This window comes from Mesoplodon bidens (assembly GCF_964165515.1).
Source record: "Mesoplodon bidens genome assembly, chromosome: 20".
In the NCBI taxonomy this organism is placed as follows: domain Eukaryota; kingdom Metazoa; phylum Chordata; class Mammalia; order Artiodactyla; family Ziphiidae; genus Mesoplodon; species Mesoplodon bidens.
This window is the reverse complement of record NC_138181.1, coordinates 7,936,189-7,957,997: the sequence shown is the minus strand read 5'-3', so window position 1 is coordinate 7,957,997 and position 21,809 is coordinate 7,936,189. Positions and strand designations below refer to the sequence as shown.

At 45.5% G+C, this 21,809-nt stretch overlaps 1 protein-coding gene across 7 annotated transcripts in view; it reads left to right on the top strand.

Moving 5' to 3' along the window:
- The window catches only part of CSGALNACT1 (chondroitin sulfate N-acetylgalactosaminyltransferase 1), a 328,764-nt gene that overhangs the window by 135,230 nt on the left and 171,725 nt on the right, over window positions 1–21,809 (top strand). For 5 of the 7 annotated variants that reach the window (XM_081221110.1, XM_081221111.1, XM_081221115.1 and 2 more), the window contains one exon: window positions 11,805–11,898. The exons of 1 other annotated variant lie outside the window; for it this stretch is intronic. The gene's annotated coding sequence lies outside the window, so the exon portion shown is untranslated. Of the gene's footprint in view, window positions 1–11,326; window positions 11,504–11,804; window positions 11,899–21,809 lie in introns of those variants that run through there. One more of the 7 variants, XM_081221112.1, reaches the window with a different exon arrangement.

Here is a 21,809-nt window from a genome sequence, read left to right as displayed (position 1 = left end):
GTTGTAAATGGGATTGTTTTCTTAATTTCTCTTTCTGATAGTTTGTTGTTAGTGTGTAGAAACGCAACAGGTTTCTGTATATTAATTTTATATTCTGCAACTTTACTGAACTCATTTATTAGTTTTAACAGTTTTTTTGTGACATCTCTAAGATTTTCTATATATAGCATCATACCATCTGCAAACAGTGACAGTTTTCCTCATTCCTTTCCAATTTGGATGCATTTTATTTCTTTTTCTTGTCTGATTGCTGTAACTAGGACTTCTAACACTGTGTTGAATAAAATTGGCATCTTTGTTCCTGATCTTAGAGGAAGTGCTTTCAGCTTTTCACCATTGCATATGATGCTAGCTGTGGGCTTACATATGGCCTTTATTATGTTGAGTTATGTTCCCTCTATACCCACTTTGTTGAGCATTTTTATCATAAATGGATTTGAATTTTGTCAAAAGTTTTTTCTTTATCTACTGAGATGATCATATGATTTTGATTCTTCAATTTGTTAATGTAGTGTGTCACATTGATTGATTTGCAGATATTCAACCATCCTCGTATCCTCAGATAAATTCTACTTGATCATGGTGTATGATTCTTCTAGTGTATTGTGAATTTGAGTTACTAATATTTAGTTGAGAATTTTTGCATCTGTGTTCATCAGTGATATTGGCCTGTAATTTTCTCTTTTGTTGTCTGGTTTTGGTATCAGGGTGATACAGGCCTGATAGAATGAGTTTGGAAGCATTCTTTCTATTCAGTTTTTTTTGAATAGTTTGAGAAGGTAGAATTCATCTGTGAACCCATCTGGTCCCAAACTTTTGCTTATTGGGAGTCTTTTAAATTACTAATTTAATTTCCTTACTGGTAATTGGTCTGTTCATGTTTTCTATTTCTTTTTGATTCAGTCTTGGCAGAGTGTAACTTTCTAAGAATTTGTCCATTTCTTCTAGGTTGTCCATTTTATTGCTGCATAGTTGTTGTAGTAGTCTCTTATGATCCTTTGTATTGCTGTGGTGTCAGTTGTAATTTCTCCTTTTTCATTTGTTTTTATTGATTTGGGCTCTCTCCCTATTTTTCTTGATGAATCTGGCTAAAGGCTTATCAATTTTGTTTATCTTTTCAAGGAACCAGCTCTTAATTTCATTGATCTTTTTTATTGTGTTTTTTGGTCTCTATTTCATTTATTTCTGCTCTGATCTTTATGATTTCTTTCCTTCTACTAACTTTGGGTTTTGTTTTTTCTTCTTTTTCTAGTTCCCCTAGGTGTAAAGTAGAGTTGTGTATTGGAGATCTTTTTTTTGTTCCCTGAGGTAGGCTCATATTCCCTTTCAGAACTGCTGCATCCCACTGATTTTGGATCAGTGTGTTTTCTATTTTCATTTGTCTAACTGTGATATTTTCATTCTTCTGATTTCAAATTGTGGTCTTTTCTTTTCTGCTTGGAGAAGTTTAGCATTTCCTGTAAAGCCAGTTTAGTGGTGCTGAACATTTTAAGCTTTTGTTTTTACATATAACTCTCTATTTCTCCCTCAAAACTGAATGATAGCCTTGCCAGGTAGACTATTCTTATTTTTTTTGTTTTTTGTTGTTGTTTGTTTTTTCTTGTCATCATTTTGAATATATTGTGCCTCTCCCTTGTGGCCTGCAGAGTTTCTCCTAAAAAGTCAGATAGTCTTAGGGGAGTTCCCTTCTATATAATGAGTTGCTTTTCTTTTGCTGCTTTTAGGATTCTCTCTTTATCTTTAATTTTTGCTGTTTTAATTACAATATGTCCTGGTGTGGACCTCTTTGGGTTCATCTTGTTTGGGACTCTCTGTGCTTCCTGGACCTGGATGTCTGTTTCCTTTCTCAGTTAGTGAATTTTTCACCTATTATTTCTTCAAATAAATTCTCCATCCCTTGCTCTCTCTTCTTCTGGGATCTGTATAATGTGAATGTTAGTATCCTTGAGTTGTCTCAGAGGTCTCTTAAACTGTCCTCATATTTATTTATTTGTTTACTTATTTAGATTCTTTTTAAAAGTTATTTTATTGAAATATTGTTGATTTACAATGTGTTAGTTTCAGGTGTGCAGCAAAGTGATTGGGTTATTCATAAATATGTAAATATATATAGTCTTTTTTTACATCCTCTTCCATTATAGGTTATTACAAGATATTGAGTATAGTTCCCTGTTCTATACAGTAGGTCCTTGTTGGTTATCTATTTTACATATAGTACTGTGTATATTTTAATCCCAAACTCCTAATTTATTCCAAACTGTCCTTATTTTTAAAAATTCATTTTTTCTGTTCAGCTAAATGATTCGCACTACTTTGTCTTCCAGATCACTTATCTGTTTCTTTGTATCACCTAATCTACTGTTGAGTCCTTCTAATGTATTTTAAATTTCAGTTACTTTATTCATCATCTCTGTTTGGTTTTTCTTTATATCTTTTAACTGTGTTAAGTTTCTCACTGTGTTCATCCATTCTTTTCCCAAGTTCATTGAGCATCCTTATGGTCATTACTTTGACCTCTTTATTGGGTGGATTGTTTATCTCCACTTCATTTAGTTCTTTTTCTGAGGTTTTGTCTTGTTCCTTTGTTTGGAACATATTCCTCTGTTTCCTTATTTTCCCTAATTCTCTGTATTTATTTCTATGTTTTATTTAGGTTGGTCACATTTCCCCGCTGGAGAAGTGGCCTTATGTAGGAGATGTCCTGTGGGGCCCAGCAGCACAGTGCCCTCACCAGAGCTATGTGCTCTGGGGTGCCCCTGTGTTCGCTGTGTGGGCCCTTCTGTTGTGGTGAGGCCAACTTCTCTGGGTGTGGCTGGTGAGCAAGGCTGCCTCTGGCCTCGTTGGCTGCCGGGCCCTGCCTCGTGCAGTGGCTGGTTGCTCGCTGGTGTGTGGGGCCAGGTCTCCCTGGCTGCATGGCCTGGGTGGTGGGGCTGGACGTGGTGCCAGCCCACTGGTGGGCAGGCAAGCCCCTGGCAGTAATAGGCTAGGGGGAGGGCTCCAAAATGGTGCTCACCAGCACCAGTGCCCAGGTGGCAGAAAGAGCCCTCAGAATGGCTGCCGCCAGTGTCTATGTCCCCGACAGGGAGGGGGGTGGGTCCCAGTTGCCTCCTGCCTTTCTCAGAGGCTTTCCAACATCACCAAGAGGGTCTCGCTCAGGCTTCTTTCAAATTACTGCTTCTGCCCTGGTTCCCAGAGCATGTGAGATCCTGTGTGCCTTTTAAGAGTGGAACTGTATTTCCCACAGTCCTCTCGTTCTCCCATCTACAAGCCCTGCTGGCCTTCAAAGCCAGACATTCTGGGAGCTCGTCTTGCCAGTGCAGGACGCCTGGGCTGAGGAGCCCAACGTGGGGCTCGGACCCCTCACTCCTTGGGGAGATTGTGGTTACCGTCCAGTTTGTGGGTGGCCCACCTGGGGGTATGGGTCTTGACTATAACACGTCTCCATCCCGTGCCCATCTCGTGGTTCCTTCTTTATATTTTTAGCAGTGGAAAATCTTTTCTGTTGGTCTTTAGGTTGTTCTCATCAATAGTTGCTCTGTAAATAGTTGTAATTTTGGTGTGTCCATGGGAGGAGGTGAGCTCAGGGCCTTCCTACACCACCATCTTGGCCACACCTCCCAAGTCAATGTTTTAGTGTTTTTGAAGTGAAAAAGATTGTTAGTGTGTACAGGGGAACATGGTGGGCTCTGATTGAGGGATCGTCCTCCTTTTCCTTGGGCCTTCCCTTAGCGCTGTCCTTTGGGAACAGAATGCTTCTGGGAAATAGTGAAGGGATTTGCTACGTGCGGGTGCTTAAAGAGATGGAGGAAGCTTTGTACTGGAAATGTGTTTGGTGTCATGGAAAAGTTTTGACCCAGGTTACAAAATGCAAGGTGTATTACCCCAAAGAGAACTGGCAAAATCACCAAGCTGGAAGGAGTCTTAGACATTGATTAGTCCAAACCCTTGATTTTACTAAACAGGAGACAGACTCCAGGAAGAAAAGTGGCTTGCCCAAGCTTATACTCATCACTGAGGACATGGCCCAAACCAAATCTGTTGATTTCTGGGTATTATTTTTCCTGCTCCCCCTGCTGCAGTTCCCCTGCCTTCCACCACCGCTTTATTACTGACCTTTTCTGTGCTACCACGATTAGACTTCAGACTTAGAAATGTAGCTGTTTAATGCACTGTTTCTTTAAGCCATCAGAGGTGTGAATCAGCAAATTGTGACCCACAGCACTGGTCCAGGATCCTGTTTGTCTAGCAGAGGGAGAGAAGTTTAATTTCAGGAGCTCAACCTGGGTTCATATCCCAGCTCCACCACTGGGCTGGTGAAGGACGTGAGCTTCTCATCATAGTAGGTAGTACCCAGCTCTTAGGTTCCTTAGGTGAGGATAAAATGGCTCAAGGTTAGTCATTGTTATTGAGACTCTGAGGGTAGTTAGAACTATTTCTGTGAAAAATCCTAAAGAAATAAAAAAGTTCTCTCTATATAATATAGCAACAATCAGAAATCTTTCTTTGGTAGTCTTTTATGGGTCTAGTGTAGCCTATTTTTTTCTGTAGCTTTTCAGCCAACAGGTATCTTAATCGCCTCAAAATATAACTACTCCTAATCTTTAAAATTTTTTCCCTATTTTTGTCTCTCCACTCAATAATTTTTATAGCTTTATTGAGGTATAATTGATATATAATAAACTCACATATTTAAAGTATACAATTTGATTAGTTTTGATACACACATGAAACCACCCCCCAAATCAAGATAATGAACATATGTACATCATCAGGACAGTTTTCCTCTGCCCCTTGGTCACCCCACCATCCTACCCCTCCTGCTCCCTCCTGGCCCCTCCCAACCCTCCACACCCATCCCCAGGCAAATGCTGATCTGCTAGAATTTTATATTATGCAGTCATGCATATGCAGTATGTTTACTATTTGTTTGGCTTCTTTTACTCAGCATAATTATCATCCTCTTGATATGTGTACCAATAGTTCATTCCTTGTTACTGCTGATTACTCCAATAATATTTTCTTTGTTTACTCTTTACCCCTGTCTTGCTTAACTGGCCATGGTATGGAATGAAAACATATTTTAATGATTTTTAAATATTCCTTGATTAAATATGTGTTTCTCTTTCTTAGTTTTAATTTTGTTGTTATCCAGTATACTTAGTAAACAGTACATAGGAATTGTACATTCCCTGAGAGCAACACCCATTATATTCTGTATGCATATTTTAAAAAATTGATATCCATGAGCAATATTACTATTTATTTATTTGAACACTGAGATGAAAATTTTCTCCTGTCTTGTTGGCTCTCACTACAAAAAAAAGCATCCTTCCATTGGCTTGACTCAATAACTTGATTGAATAAATTCAATTATATGAATATTTACACATAGTTTTCATTTTTATGGTGAAATATTTCTTCTGTTAATGTTACAGTTTTTTTAATGAAAATGTGGACAATATGTTCTCAATTCCCTTGCAGCTGGAGCATAACATGAAATAAACTAAAAAAAAATTGATACAGCAAAAGTAATACATTTGCAAGATAATAAGAGATCATTTGGGCAGCAAGGCCATTTTTGTAATGACTTTTTACCAACATCATAGTATCTCTCAACTGTTGACATTTCTGCATCTGGGAAGGCAGAAGATAAAAATTACCATTCAAAACGCCTGTTCAAGTTTGGCGAAAGGTTTAATTTCTTCATCTGTCACAGTGTTACGAGCCCTATGAACACTACAGATCAAACCTCAGTGACAGGAGTGCAGAGACTTGGCAGCGGCAAGGGCAGAGTTTAGCCATAGGGAATCATAAAGAAAGCCAGAGAAAAGAAACTTCACCCATTCTGCACCTCAGACTTGTGTACTGGGCAGTTGTCCTAGGAAGCCTGGGAATGCACTAATTTAAAAACTGAGCCCATAAATGGAGTTGTATATACTGGCCTTAAAGATGCTGAAAGGATTCTAGGATCAGAGAAATTTTTATGTAACACGGTAAAAAGTAAGTCAGTTACTTTCTGTGCTGGAAGGTTAACTTGGAGATGATCTGGTCCAGACTTTTATTTTGCTGGTGACCAGCCCAAGGTCACACAATAACTTAATGGCAGAACTGGGACTAGATCTGGGATTTCTGAACCACACACTCATGCCCTCTCTGTGTTGCTGCTTCTGCTGTGTTGGGGCTGGTTTGTTGGTGTGTACGGGGCAGGAATGTGTGATTTGTTCTCTCTGAGCTGCTCCGTGTAGGGGTCCCTGTTCCCTGGGGCACCTCAACCTGACGATCCCTTCTTCCTGAGCATCCTGTCTTTGGGGGGTGGGTGTACTTTGGTGAATGGGGGGTTGTGCTTCCGGGTCTATCAGTTATGTGAGATGTGACGTTTGGTTAATGGACAAATGCATGATTTTGATCGTCAAGTTACCCCTTATCAACTAGTCTGGTAGAATCTTTATACTCAGGAAGGCCATAACTTTAAGTCCTGCAAGAGCTTGTGCTTTTTAAAGTTCCCTTCCCTCCCCTCCACATCGAAGTCTAGATGCTGTCCTGACTCATCTTCCTCTGTCTGTGTTGCTTGTTCCTCTCTGCAATGTATCTTTTCCACAGATGTAATCCTAGTGGGGAGGGGAGGCAGCCGATAAAAACCATCCTACTTCACTGAGAACCATGGCCTGGTCCAACCCCTTACTTACAGATCTGGAAACACAGGCTAAGAAGTTATGAACTTGTGTGCAATCTCACAGCAACAGATTTAAGATGATGGTTTAGCTCAGGCCATTGTAACAAAACACCACAGGCTGGGAGTCTTATCAGCAACAGCCACTTGTTCCTCATGGTTCTGGAGGCTGGAAGTCCAAGATCATGGTGTCAGCATGGTCTGGTTTTGATGAGGACCCTCTTCCAGGCTGCAGACAGCTGACTTCTCACTGTGTCCTCACATGGCAAAAAAAGAGCAAGCTAGCTCTCTCGTGGCGTCTCATGAGGGCACTAATCCCACTCAAGAGGGCTGCACCCTCATGACCTAATTACCTCCCAAAGATCCTACATCCAAATACCAACATACTGGGATTAAAATTTCAAATATGAATTTTGGGGGGGCAGAAATATTCAGTCCATAACAGATGAAAACCTGAATCTCTTGCTCTGCTCAGGGTTTAAGTGCAGCAGGTCTCCCTCATTAGCATCTGTGATGTTGTCTAGCACGTGCTGGCAGCTGCAGCATCTCATAGGGGCAGGGCTGGCCTTGGAGGAGTTTCCTGGGAGAGGGCGTTGAGTGTAACTGCAGACTGTGCTGCGAAAGAGCTCTCTTTTATGAAGGAGCATCAACTGTCTGTATCCCAGCTGATTTAGGAGAAAGATTGTGTTATTGGTCTTACGATCAAAGGCAAACAGAGTGCTTTAGTTTCTTTCCGAGAGATTAGATGTAACTCCGATTCTCTCCAGTCCTAGCCCATCTTTTCTGATGCTTTAATGGCATATTATTTGCGTCTGTATTTAGCATGTGAGTCATTTCATTCTCTCTCGTATTGATGGTTTACATGTTGATTGTGTGGAGACGGCTCACACAGGGGCCTCACGGGGACCCCACGGCCTAGGGTAGGAGGCACTTGGTAAATCCTTGGAGCATAAGGAAATCTACTTGATACCTTTAAGGTAATATTAGACCAATGCATTTTAAAAGAGACTTCAAATAATTTAGCATCATAATTCTGTTCATCATCTTCGTAGCTCTGGTCATAGTATCTGTGCTTATCCTCACTTATCAGAGTGAGAAATTGAAGAAAGTGAGGGTAGCCGACTTCACGGGCAGGATTAGGAATAAGAAAGGGGCATCTTCTCATTCAGTCCGCGTCTGTACACACGAGACGAGAACACAGAGACCCTGTTTTTCATTTCACAGAAGAGTAGAAGACAACATCTGGGGGGAAGAACTCATGACTTTTAAAGTCAGTTGAGTCCTAAAGCATATTGTTTTCAGTAAAATTATTTAATGTGGAAGGAATCTTGTCAAGCCTATAATCACATGCCACTTGTAACATGTAGCATGCAAGGGCACTTTCTTTTCTGAAACATAGTCTTGAGAAAGATAATTTTAGAAGTTGGCTGCGCAGTTCCTGACCCTAACCCTGCTATGTCTCCCAGTGCTGCTACCCAGGGGACTCCATTGATTTATACAAACGAAAACACTACCATCAAGATTTTAAAACATGTATATTACTATCCACATTTGCACAAAGAAAATCCCACCAGGCAGCCTGAGTTGGCTGACACTTTTCTAGTCTTTCGGTGCTTGTGTTTGTTATTTTAGGCACGCTGATGATGAAAGGGCTTTTTCGTCTTCCCGTCTTACTTTTCACATTTCAGGAATCAATGTGTCTGACACAGACGTGGTCTAGATGGATTAAAGATTTAGATTTACATTTATGAATATGAGGAAGCCTTGGAACTTAACCTACACAGATGGCTGTAGTCACACCATTGGACCAATTGTGCCTTTGAAGTTCTTTGCGAGTGCTGACGACTTTGGCTTATTCATTGTATGTTGAATAGCACGGCTTCCTAGATTGTTAAAATAGTATTGATCTCAGTGTGCTCATTTTCAACTGCTCTTTTCCATAGTTGATCTTTGGCGGGCTTCTTTGGCATGATTAAAAGCTGACTTATTTATGGAGTGCTACTAATTGACGGATGTCAAACTCTATTACTGTGGCGGTGGGGTGAGGCAGGCTTCCCAACCTTTAGAATCCCAGCGGGGAGATTTCCAAGACCGAGTGTGTGATTTTCCCATGGACGCTCTCCCAGCCACTCTCAGGCACATCCTGCCTTCTCCTGCTCACTCTTTACCATAACTAGAACTCGGGAAGCCACAGAAGCCCCTCTGTAATCCACAGAAGCCCCTCTGTAGTCCTCACTCTCTAGGCCAAACTATCGAGAACAGCAGGGCATCAGATGACAGGAGAGGAGCCCTCAGACCTGGATTTAGCCTGAGGGATGTCGATGAGAACTATTTTCTGGATTGGACAAAGCAAGGTACTCTCTCTACTCTGTACCTGCAGTTGCTTCCCTGGATTTAGCTTTTATTTTTAGCACATTGTTATTGTCTATTTCTTTGATACTCAGGAAGGCTTGTCCAAGAGTGGCTTTGTCACTGTGATTTCTTATAAAGGATGAGGGACTCAGGAGTCTGGCGAGGGTCTTTTTGTTCCCAGTACCTCACTGGCAGCCTTTGGATGCTGGCAGCATATCTGTCAGGTTACCACTGGCGGCAGCCACCCACCTGTTGGAGAAGCACCCGTGAGGACTAGCGCTTGCAGACAAGGCCACGTTGCATCCTAGAAGAAGTAAAGGCTTGCGTTTCTTTCTCTCGTTTGAGCTTTGGTTTTGAAGTCAGAAAAATCCTGGCTTTACCATGTACCAGTCGGAGAGGTTTCTTAACACTTTTGAGCCTCATTTTCCCCATCTGTAAAATGGGGATGTTAATGCAGACATCCATGGCGTCGCTGTGGGGATGGGAGGAGCTCACAGGCAGAGCCGCTCGCTCAGCGGGAGGCGTGTGGTGGGCGTGTGGGTGATGACACTTCCCTTCCTCCTAACAGGGTATGTTAGCTGGACACACCCACCTGTCCTTTGCATACTTGTGGCTCACCTCCATGATGCTAATTCCCGTCCCACCCTGATCTCTAGGGAGTCTTGCCAGTGGTTCTGCCTTCCTGTCTCTTTCCTTTTCCATCACCAGCTGGAGATGACTACCTACTCAGGGCACATGATGTTTGGAACTGCTAAGGAGACAATGTACTTCCCAGAGCCAAGGAGCCGAGTGTTAATGAGTTCTTTTTTTTTTTTCTTTCTTTTTTTTTTTTGTGCGGTACATGGGCCTCTCACTGTTGTGGCCTCTCCCGTTGAGGAGCACAGGCTCAGCGGCCATGGCTCACGGGCCCAGCCGCTCCACGGCACGTGGGATCCTCCCGGACCGGGGCACAAATTCATGTCTCCTGCATGGGCAGGCGGACTCTCAACCACTGCGCCACCAGGGAAGCCCAATGAGTTCTTTCCTAGGAAAAGAGGAGGCGCTGGGTTGTCCTGTGGCTCTTAACCTGCAGTTTGGCATCGCCAGGACCAGGCACTGAGGGGCCGGATGAATGGGGCCTCTGTGTGTAGATGAAAACACTGAGCATTTCTCTTCAAGTTGCTGGAGAGAGAAGAAAAAATTAGATTATTAATGATCATGGGGGTAGTATGAGCCGACAGTCTATTTAGTTTCACCGTTAAAACAATTGTGGTTTTGAAGGATGTGGGCTTTTCGTCTTTTTATTTATTTGGCAAAGACTATTCACGACGGATATCAATAAAGACCAGGTCGGTGATTCAGCCTCCAAAGCTGCCCCCTGCATGCTAAAAGGCAGAAAAGGACATTTAAGCGGTTGAGAATGAGAAGAGAGCCTGGAAGCCAAATTACAAACTCGTTTCAAACTCCTGGCCCGCAGGCTCCGGAGGGCAACATTATTTGTTGTCAAGGTTGGAAACAACTCAGATTCGGGTCCAAGTGATTATTCGATCTTGGCATTGCTGCCGTTCTGCCAACTGCAATTCCATTTCGACACAGATTAATTCGCCAGGCAGGGACGGAGGTGGCTTTGAGGAGAGGCATTGCCGCGGGGCCCCGGCTGGCCCACTTGCAGGAAAGCGGTGAGAGTGTGTGGACACGGATGGCCTCCCAAGTTCTCCAGGGACGCACCTCACACTTGTACTGACTTAGTGTCAGTGCCGCAGAGAAAACCTTCAAACTTAACGGGAGGGGGGAACAAACACGTGACAGCCGCGCTCTAGCACCAGGCGGCCGACGCGGTGGAGCAGGGGGACTAGTTAGTGGTCGCAGACCTCAGCAGCTTATCAGTCTTTTCTTTGTCGTCGTATAAACACCCTGGGCCTTTTTAAATTCCTGAGTGTGAAAAGGGAACCATATAGTATTTTTTATTTTTTGCTATGACTTGAATTATAAAGACAAATGAGATGAAATCACAAACTCGGGAAAGACGACTCTGCGTGAATAAGTTGAAGGTAGCGTTATTAACATCCACTTAACAGGGAGGCTCAGTCCTCTCCAGAGTATTTTCCTTGCCTTCGCTTCCCGGGTGTTTTGCTCGTACCTCTTCCCCATCTGCGTTCATCTCCGTGGACCCAGGGGCGGCTCGGTGGGTTCCTGCAAGGCCGGGCGCGGGGGCGCGGGGCGCGGGGCGCGGAGCGCGGAGCCGGGGGGCAGGTCCCGCGGGCCGTGCGCGCCCCCGGGTCGGGGCGCGGGGGCGTCCGCGGGGGCGCGCGTCCCAGGGAGCTGGGCTCTCCAACTTCCCGGGGATTTGCTGTTTCGTAACATTTCAGTCCCTACGACGATTAAAAAAAAAAAAAAGTGCCGGCGCCGTGCGCGGTCCCCTGACCCCACCTGAGCTGCGGCTTCCGTGCGGACGCAGCGCCCAGGCCCCAGCGGGCAGCGGGCACCCTGCTTCGCTGCGAGGTTTGCTTTTTGGGGTCTTTTCCGAGCATGTGACTCTGCTTTGCTTTTACACACACTTCTGCATGGCTCTCAGCATTTGTTTTAAACCTTGATTATCTGTGTGTGTGTGTGTGTGTTTTAACAAATAGTTTGCATTTTACCCATTAAGATAGAAAGGGGAAAATACCGTCCTGCTTTTTGGGGCAGGACTTTGGATGAACTGTATTTTATCGCCTAAATGATTTAAAATTTCATAATATAAAACATGGAAATTCACAAGGGCGACTCCTATTTTTATTTTATTTTATTTTTTGTATTTTAGATTCCTTTCCATTTCAAGGAGAGAAGCCAAGATATTATTACCCAGTGAAAAAATGATGTAGTTTCATCATAACCTTCTTTTCCTATACTTCCAGGTAAGTGAGTCTGTTAATCATGTATTACTTAAGAAATGAATCTCTGTATGATCTGAGTTTATTCAATATTGTGGCTGTGTTTGAAATGTGCTAAAGTTCATTTTACTTTCCATTAATAACAAATTACTATTTTAAGATATGAGTACTTTTTCAACGTAATACAATTACTTGGCTGCTTTGGAAAAGCCTTTTCTTCACTTATAAAGCCTGTACTCGACATTTAACTTTGCCAGCTTCCTCAGAATTTGTCTCTTCTCGGAGTGGCAAATGCCTGAAACCAGTAATGTGAACAGTTAGAAGAACTGCATGATTCTTTTGAAAAAAAGTTCACTTAAATAGGAACATTTGTTCTTTTGGAAGTTGTGACAAAATGTTAAGCTTTCTCAAATATTTAACTCATAATCAAAAGGTCATCGTAGTTTTCACCATGCTACAAAATAATTATTTAAATAAGATGTTTAGGAAATTGAAGGATGACCTGCCTTTCTAACTTATAACATCTTAGGGGAATACTTTCTAGAATTCTTGGAGAATAATAGTACCCTGATGGATTGTACGGTTGGTTTCAGACTGGGGACGCATGTAAATCTCGGGAACGTTGTTTTAGTTCAGCTGTTGTAACCAGTCATTTTGAATTTCTCGGCAATAAGTTATTTTATTACATCTGGCAATACTAAACTTTGAAAAAAACAAGCACCTCAGGGACATCATTAGTTGAAATGGAACAGCATGAGATGGGAAGTCGTATATGGGGTTCTTACCTTCAGCAGAGCAAAAACCCTTTTTTAGGTTTCTCTGGACATGATTCTGGAGCCATAAAAATGAAAATAGGTAAGCTGTGCTCAGCCTTTGCATATCTTCAAGAAAACCCCTTCACCCTTCTCCATTTAACTTCTGTAGAGGTTTTGTTCACGATTTTGTGTTTTCTGTTTTTACTTTTGTTACACTGATTAAGATAAAAGAGTGAACATCAAAACACAGGATGTGATTTTGGGTTCATGAACCACTTTGTACTCAAACAGTAGAGAATGAGGAGTTAAAGGCACTGTATCTGAGTCACCAGAAATGAAAAATAAAACCAACCTTGGCCAAAGTTAATAATCAAACAAAAATAACTAAAGAATAATTCTTCACAAGTTCTTTTCTGAGTGGAAAGTCGAGAGGCTAAGAGGCCTAAGTGACTCAAGGCCGGCTTAAGGGTCATAATGGAATTTTTCTAATCTGAGGTCTTGCGAGGTTTAATGTTTTTGAGAACTACTTGGATGACGTAGAAGAGAGCTGTTCACTAGAACTCCATGATATTAAAGCCTTGAGGCAATAGTAGAAAAGAGCCAAAGTCAACTGTACAAAATAGAGAAGTAATCAGAAGCCGATTAAGATGTTTGTTTATCCTTCAGGACGCAGCGATGAGGGCGGCGGCCTGGGGGCTGTGCACACCGCTGCAGAGACTGGCTATTGCCAGGGAGTCAGGCTCCAGCGGGGCAGTACGAGCTTGGGAAAGCCTTCGGTTTTCCAGGAACTCCTTCTTACAGACTGAGTCCTTTATAAACGCAGGGACTTGAACGTCCCTCGGTAGCGGAGCTTCACCAGACCTGCAGGGAACAGCGGTGTCAACTGGGGAAAGGGTGTCTGGGGTGTTGGTCGGCAGGTATGCCACCCCCGTGCACGGTGCTCACGGAGTCCCAGCCAGGACAGGTGACTGATTCAGATGCTCACCAGCACGAGGCCTTGAAAGGCTTTGCCGGGGCATCTCCCGGTGTCCCCGCGTCCTCCCTGGAGCCTGTGCTGTCGCCAGTCCTTCTCAGTGAAGCGCTGCCCTCCGTGTTTGTGCCCCACTCCGTGCCCCGTGTCTCCACGCTCTCCTTCCCACCAGCGGCTCTTCCTTCCTTGCCACCCCCCAGGGGACGTTTACTGGTCCTTCAGCAGCAACCCGCCTGTGGGGCTTCCGGCACTCAGAAGCAGGGCCTGGCACCTGGAGGCACCAAAGGAAGCAATGAATGAGTGAGCAGGTGCGTGGGAAAGGGAATAAGCGGGGTCCCGGCCCTGCAGGAGCCACTGGCCCCTGGCCCTCACACCCTCCCGGACTGGCGCCCGTCACTGCCCTGTCATCCCTGTTCCACGACGGCCTCCCGGGCGCCCCGCCCCCACCCCCCGCAGCAGGCCGCAGACCCGTCTCTTCTCACCTCTGTGATCCGCTTAGTTCCTCACCTGGTGTCTGAGCTCTGTCTGTGGACGGATAACCCCGTCGTTCTCTGCAGCTCTACAAGCCCATGACATGAGTCTCCCAGCTCACGTAAAAGGGTGGCTGATTCCGTTTTATGTTGGAACGAAGCGGGTATGATAAGTAAATACTAATATAAAGTTATAATGGAGACACTTGGCACGTTGCGCATTTTTGCAAAACTAGAGAATTCAGTAGAGCAGTGTGTGTTTTATAAAGTAGCCTTCTTTGGGCCCTGTTTTAGACTCTCAGAATCTTTCTATTTAATGGAATGAGACGTAAAGTCTGTAGGCTTTTCATGAGTGTCAGCGTTTGCTGCTGCAATTTTCATTTAGCCTCCTGAGCACAGTTTGCTCTCCGCAGATGAGGCTTCTCCAGGCCACCCCAGGAGGGTCACGCTGGCACCATCCTGGGTGTCCACTGGTGCACGCCTGCCAGTGGCCGCCATGTCTCCCTGTTGATCGACACTTCCTCAGGCCTGGCTTTTGTCTTTTCTGCCCTGTTCCGGGCTCTGCTCGTTGAGACGCCTCTTCCCTCCCGTTGGTTTCTTGCTTCAGCCTCTTAACGCCTGCGTCTTGTCCTGGCGGCACCCCCCCTCCTCTGTCTTCTGCCGTCCGGACTGCGTTCCTTCTCTGGACTCAGGACTCAGCCCTGGAAAGCCTTTTCCTGAGCCTTTGCCTGGCCCGAGGCTGGGCCTCTGTGCCCCCCGCCACCTTCCACCTTATTTCTCCATTGCCTGCAGTGGTTTACCTGCTAGATGTCTGTCCTTGGGCTGCCACTGTCCTCAGAGGGAGCACCGTCTCTACATTCGCAGCCTCTAGCGTGTTTGTTCATATTCACAAACAAATGTTGGGGTGAATTTCCGGTTGTGAGTTTCTGTCTCAGCGTTGTTGCTCCTCTCACTGTGGTTTGATAAGTTTAGGACCTAGGAAGTCAGATTATGGAGATGCGTGTGACCCGACACGTGTCTCTCCAGCCTCCAACACTCTGACCCCTGCCCTCGAAACTCTCTCTCCCTTGGCTTATGTACGGTGACAATGAACTCTCCCTGGTTTTCTCCCTCTTTCTGTGGCTGATCCCCGTGGCCCCCTTTCCCGTCTCTTGTTCCCGGCGTTCCATCCTCCCTGCCCTCTCATTCTGTATTATCCACGCAGTTTCCTCTGCGCTAAATGGTGAACTTCTGCCGACTTCACATTTGTTTCCCCAGGTCACACTGCCGTCTGGCACCACGGGCTCTCGGCCATCTCTGCCACGTGTCCCGCCAGCACCCTGCACTCGTTACGTCCTCTCGGGCTCCCCCTCCGTCACCAGCCAGAGCCCCACAAGGCCTCCTGACTCCCTTACTGTCGCTCAGGGTGCTCATGCAGTCCGTCGCCGAGTGCCTGCATCCCACCTACCCCGCTTCCTCGTGTGTCAGTCTGCACTTGGACTCCCCAGGCTGTCCTTACCTCACCTCCTCACCTTCACCCCCACCTGCCCCCCGTGGCCACAGCGGCCCTTCTGAGGTACGTCATCTTGGCCCACGTTGCTACTGTCCAGAATCCCCCAGTGGCCTCCTAGCACCTCCAGGTGGCCTGCGCTCTGGTGCACCAACCCTGAGGGCTCTCTGGCTTGACCTGGGGCCTTTGCTGGGTCCTCTCCCCGGGACGCCCTTCCGGGCTCATTGGCCGGGCCGCTTCCTACTCGTCCTCCATGACTCGGCTCAGGCCTCTCCCCCTGGGCTGACGTGCGGGTTAACCTCCCGATGTTTGGCACTTACTAAATGGTGTTATTCCATTTGATTTTCTTGCCTTTCTTTCCTGTTAACTAACCTGAGATGTCTGGAGGGTCCTGAGCCCCATCGGGACCACTGGACACCTCTGGTGCCTGGCATAGAGCACATGCTCGGCGGCACGAGCGGCTGGGTTAGGGGGTGAGTGTGAACCGGCCGGGAGCGGGCCCGCCTGCTCTTCTGACAAGGCCGGTGGATGCGTGGATGCGTGGATGCAGAGGACCCAAGCTGTCGAGGGATTCAAACCAGCGTCTTTCTTCTCCCCTCTTCTCCTGCTCTGTGCCTTCCCCTCTAGGAAAGGCTCTCGTTCTTCCTGAGTAAAATCATGGGAGAAACTTAAGACAAAGGACGATATGAATGAAAGAAGATAATTCACTTAAAGGGTCAAAAGTGCATCAGAAAAATGACTTCTTGTTTACCCTACCCACTGCCCTCTCACTCCTGTTTCCAGGTGTTTTACTTTGGTTTGGGGAACATAAGTACCTGGCCACCAGCCTGGCGACTTGCAGGCTGCATGTCTCCCTAAGATGTCTTTGTCCTAACGTGTGTTTCTTCCCGTTAGAAGCAGACTAAAGGTGTATCTAGGCATCCCCTTTCTTCTGAATTTCTTCTTCTTCAACTCAGGGCACAGGTGGCTCTCACCCTGGCCCTTCTGGTTGTTTGGCCGATTGGCGTTGAGGTCTACATTTCCCTGTTTCTCGAGGCGAGGCAGTTGGCTTCACAAAGACCCTGGAACTGGGATTGGAGCCTCAGCTCCGTCCCTTATTAATCCCGTGAGCTGGACAGGTTACGGAACCCCTCTGCCTTTCTCCTCTTCTGGAAAATGAAACGAATGGTACCTTTTGGAGTTGTTGTGAGGATTGAGAAGTTCCTGGCACATAGTAGGGGTGCAAGAAATTATCAGTATTCACGAACAGGATGTAAATGTTTACATTATTCTAAAATGGAAAAAAAGTGTCTCTGGTCCCTGCTTCCTCCCTTTTCCTTTCCCAGCTTCCATAATTGAAAGAATTCACTTGTTTGTTGGTTAATTAATTAATTAAGCAAACGTTGGCTTGGGTGTCAGCCATGAGTCCTCCCCTGCTAGACGCTGGAGATTTGGTGGGATGGACGGTCCTTGCCCTCCAGGAGCCCATGGCGGGGTCCTTGAGCCACTGCGCTGAGTCACCTGGGATGCTGGGGACCCACCTAGAGTCCCAGGCTTCACTTGGAATCGGAATCTTTGGGGAGTTCGGGTGTTCTGGCTCTGCCCGCAGGAGCCTCAGAGTAACGCCGACTTCACCGCCTCGTGGAGAACCTCTCAACCAGGGCCCCCGAAGGAGGCGTGGCCTTTGCTCCAGGCTGGCCGTCTCCAGTTTGTTCAGTGTCTCTGCGCCTCACTCCAGAGCCTCCAACAGGCTGATGACCGGAGAGCCTCTTTCGACGAGCTCTGCTGTCATCACACTTGGGTTATGGTGAACGTCCTGCCACCAAGACCACACACTTCTGATATGCACATTCTTTAGCTGTGGTGCATGTGTCATGTTTAGTTACTTAAGCAGTTGTTTTCTTGTGTTCAAATGTGGTTCAGCACTTTACTGTTTGAAAATACGTTATCTGGAAATAATTTCATATTATCGAAAAGTTGTAAACATAAGAATAGAACCATGAACATTGAGGTACATGACTCTTTTGGAATGATGGTTTTCTCAGGGTATATGCCCAGTAGTGGGATTGCTGGGTCGTATGGTAGTTCTATTTTTAGTTTTTTAAGGAACCTCCATACTGTTCTCCATAGTGGCTGTATCAATTTACATTCCCACCAACAGTGCAAGAGGGTTCCCTTTTATCCACACCCTCTCCAGCATTTATTATTTGTAGATTTTTTTTTTTTTTTTGCAGTACACGGGCCTCTCACTGTTGTGGCCTCTCCCGTTGCGGAGCACAGGCTCCGGACGCGCAGGCTCAGCGGCCATGGCTCATGGGCCCAGCCGCTCTGCGGCATGTGGGATCCTCCCGGACCGGGGCACGAACCCGTGTCCCCTGCATCGGCAGGCGGACTCTCAACCACTGCGCCACCAGAGAAGCCCCTATTTGTAGATTTTTTGACGATGGTCATTCTGACTGGTGTGAGGTGATACCTCATTGTAGTTTTGATTTCTCTAATGGTTAGTGATGTTGAGCATCCTTTCATGTAGTGTCCGTTGACAGATGAATGGATAAAGAAGATGTGGCACATGTATACAATGGACTATTACTCAGCCATAAAAAGAAATGAAATTGAGTTATTTGTAGTGAGGTGGATGGACCGAGAGTCTGTCATACAGAGTGAAGTAAGTCGGAAAGAGAAAAACAAATACCATATGCTAACACATATATATGGAATCTAAAGACACAGACGTAGAGAATGGACTTGAAGACATGGGGAGGGGGAAGGGTAAGCTGGGACGAAGTGAGAGAGTGGCATGGACATATATACACTACGAAATGTAAAATAGCTAGCTAGTGGGAAGCAGCCGCATAGCACAGGGAGATCAGCTCGGTGCTTTGTGACCACCTAGAGGGGTGGGATAGGGAGGGTGGGAGGGAGATGCAAGAGGGAGGGGATATGGGGATGTATGTATATGTATAGCTGATTCACTTTGTTATAAAGCAGAAATTAACACACCATTGTAAAGAAATTATACCCCAATAAAGATGTTAAAAAAAAAAACAGAACCAAAAGTACATAAGGCCTTTACCCAGATCCACCTATTGTTAATATTTTGCACTGTTTTTCATTTGTGTGTTCTCTTCCCCTCTTTCTCCTTCTCTCTATCTATAGAGTATATATATACACATGAAGATTATTGTACATTAGGTTTTTTTCTGAACCATTTAAGTTCATACATCGTAGCCCTTATTCCTAAATAGGTCAGTGTGTATTTCCCAAGAATAAGCAAGTTTTCTAATGTAACAATGGTGCAGGCATCATTCAGTCAGTTTAACATTTATTTCAGTTTATCTTCTTAGATAACGGACTGTACTCTGACTCTGTAAGTTCACTTATAATGTCCTTTATAGCATTTCCCTCTAGTACTAGGACCAGGCATTCCATTTAGCTGTTATGTCTGTATCTTCCTTAAATCTGAAATGTTTTCATAGTCTTTCTTTTGTGAAATGATGTTTTTGAAGAAGACAATCATTTTTCTTTTAAAGAATATTCATTTGGGGTTAGATGAGTGATCTCGTGGTTGGATTCACGCTGTGCATTCCTAGCAGCGATTCTGCTTAGGGATGTGTTCTCATCAGGTCCCCATCTGCCCCTCACTGGTGATGCTAATTTTGATGACCCAAGCAAGGTGATGATTCATTTCTTCACTGTATGGTGGCTGTTTTTCTCCTTGTAACTAATGAGAAATACCTTACTTTTATTTTATTTTATTTATTTATTTTTTTTTGCGGTACGCGGGCCTCTCACTGTTGTGGCCTCTCCCGTTGAGGAGCACAGGCTCTGGACGCGCAGGCTCAGCGGCCATGGCTCATGGGTCTAGCCGCTCCGCGGCATGTGGGATCTTCCCGGACCGGGGCACGAACCCGCGTCCCCTGCATCGGCAGGCGGACTCTCAACCAGTGCGCCACCAGGGAAGCCGGAAATACCTTACTTTTATCCCTTTTGTTTTGATACCTATTTGTCAACTCTTTGCCCGTAATGAAGTTAGCAGTCTTAAAGCCTACTTTGTACAATTCAGATGCTTGGCTTATGCCGAGCATCTCCCGCCTGATCTTAATTTTATGGCAGTAGTTGGATGGATTGGAGATTGATGAATAGGAGGCCTGAAAAGGAACTGAAGTAACCGTCACTGATTTTTTACAGATGCTCTTATGGTGAATTATTTCCAAGAGCTCACACTCCTAAATTCATGATAAAAAATTGCAGTGACAATGTGGAAATCGTCTTTAGCTCGTAGGCTGTGTTTACTGTACATATTCAGTCATTCTAGCCTTCTGTGTTTGAACCCCAGAAACAAAGGTGGCAGTGGCCATACAACGTGGGCAGCTGGTGGTCCTGGTGGTCCTGGCCATCCCACGGGGGCCACAGCAGCGATGCCGTCACCGTGACGCTTGAGGAGGCCGCCCAGGAGTGGACCTCTTTTTCCAAAGGTCTGCCCTTTGCAAAAGAAACTTTCCTGTTCCCTGCCCTGTTTTGGAGATTGACTGAGATGTTTAGGTCAGAGGTTTAACAGTGTCGTTAGTGCCCCATTCATTTTCCCAACACCCCTTGGCTAAGAAAATGGCTAACTTTTTTTTTCCCCCCACTAAGTAGTAACGGTCATTAGCTTGTGAGTGTTTATGTCCTAACAACTTAGTAGCTGTTTGAAAAATAATACAATAAATTGAAAGAAAAATACTTGCTTTATCTCATTCTTAACCGCAGTTACTTAATAATGGGATGTGTCTCTCTCTAGGGTGCTGCACAGCTCCCCAAACCTTGGGGTCAGATTTGACGCTTCATTTTATGTAGCCGTTGCTTTTCATCACAGGAACTGCTCAAAATGTAGTTTCACAAAGATGTGATACCTTCACAAGGAATGTAGCTGAGTCTAACGTTGAAAGTGTGAATTACCTGGAGCCAGCAGTTTGCATCATGTCCAACAGATGTCTAGTATCCAGTGCTTTGCTTGAAAGTTTAAAATATTCTGAAGCACAGCTCTGAGCTCCCTTTGGTGCCCCAGGATGCCTCGGGACACAGTTGCGGACCATCAAGTTAGGTGTCAGAATCTTTCTGGGGATGCTTTATAATCCTTCTGTAGCCTTTAGCCGCCCAAATATGTGCCTCCAGGACACTTTAGGGGTTGAATAACTGTAAGCAGCAAGATTATAACTTCACAGCACACGGCCAGGAGACAGAGATGACATTTCAACCTAATTGGCAAAAGGTGAAAATTCCTTCTTTTTTTTATGGTATGGCTCAGGAAGGAGGCCTGATCTCTGCCTTTTGGTCAGTACTGCTTTATACCCTGCTTACCATGGATAAGCAGATAGCTGTTTAACTACATTGTTTATTTGATGAGATTTTCTTACTTAACCTTTTTGGTTTGGTCCACATGTTATTCTCCCCACAAGCTGCTTATTTTCTATGGATTAATGATTAGCTTGTCTTCAGGCTTTGGAAGAATGCTGAAAATCATCTCAAAACCAAAGTTGTCATAAGGTTTATATCTTTTTTGTTTTGTTTTGTTTGTTTTTTTTGCGGTACGCGGGCCTCTCACTGTTGTGGCCTCTCCCGTTGCGGAGCACAGGCTCTGGACGCGCAGGCTCAGCGGCCACAGCTCACAGGCCCAGCCGCTCCACGGCATGTGGGATCTTCCCGGACCGGGGCACGAACTCGTGTCTCCTGCATTGGCAGGCGGACTCTCAACCACTGCGCCACCAGGGAAGCCCAAGGTTTATATCTTTGGTAACAAGATGCAGATTAACTAGCTCCTAGTAGAAATTAGATCTAGTTGACATAATAATTGCAATTTTATATATTTGAGCTTCAACTGTGAGAAGGCTTTTGTGAGAGGAAGGCGGATATTTTGAAAATCAGGGTAGCTTTAGAACAGTGACGAGGGGCACCTGCTCTACCCAGTGTGAGGACTTCAGAGTAGAGGGGCGTGGCAGGCGGCCTCCCCATCAAAGGCCGAGACTGTCCTTAAAGAGAGGAATGGCCCGGTGTCCAGAAGGAGCCCCCAGCTACGTGTAGCGATCTCGGCCCTGTGCCAGCTCTGTGCTCACAATCTCCGTGGCCCGAGCGAGGCTTGTCCGGGGACCTGCAGGGGGTTCGGGGTTCCTGGGCCCACTCAGCTGTTGTGTCAGCCAGAATCTGCCCCCTCCAACATTTCCAGACACCCTCCACTACCGTGCTTGGGTCAAACTCGAACCCAGTCCTTGTTTAACAGATGAGGAAACTGAGAC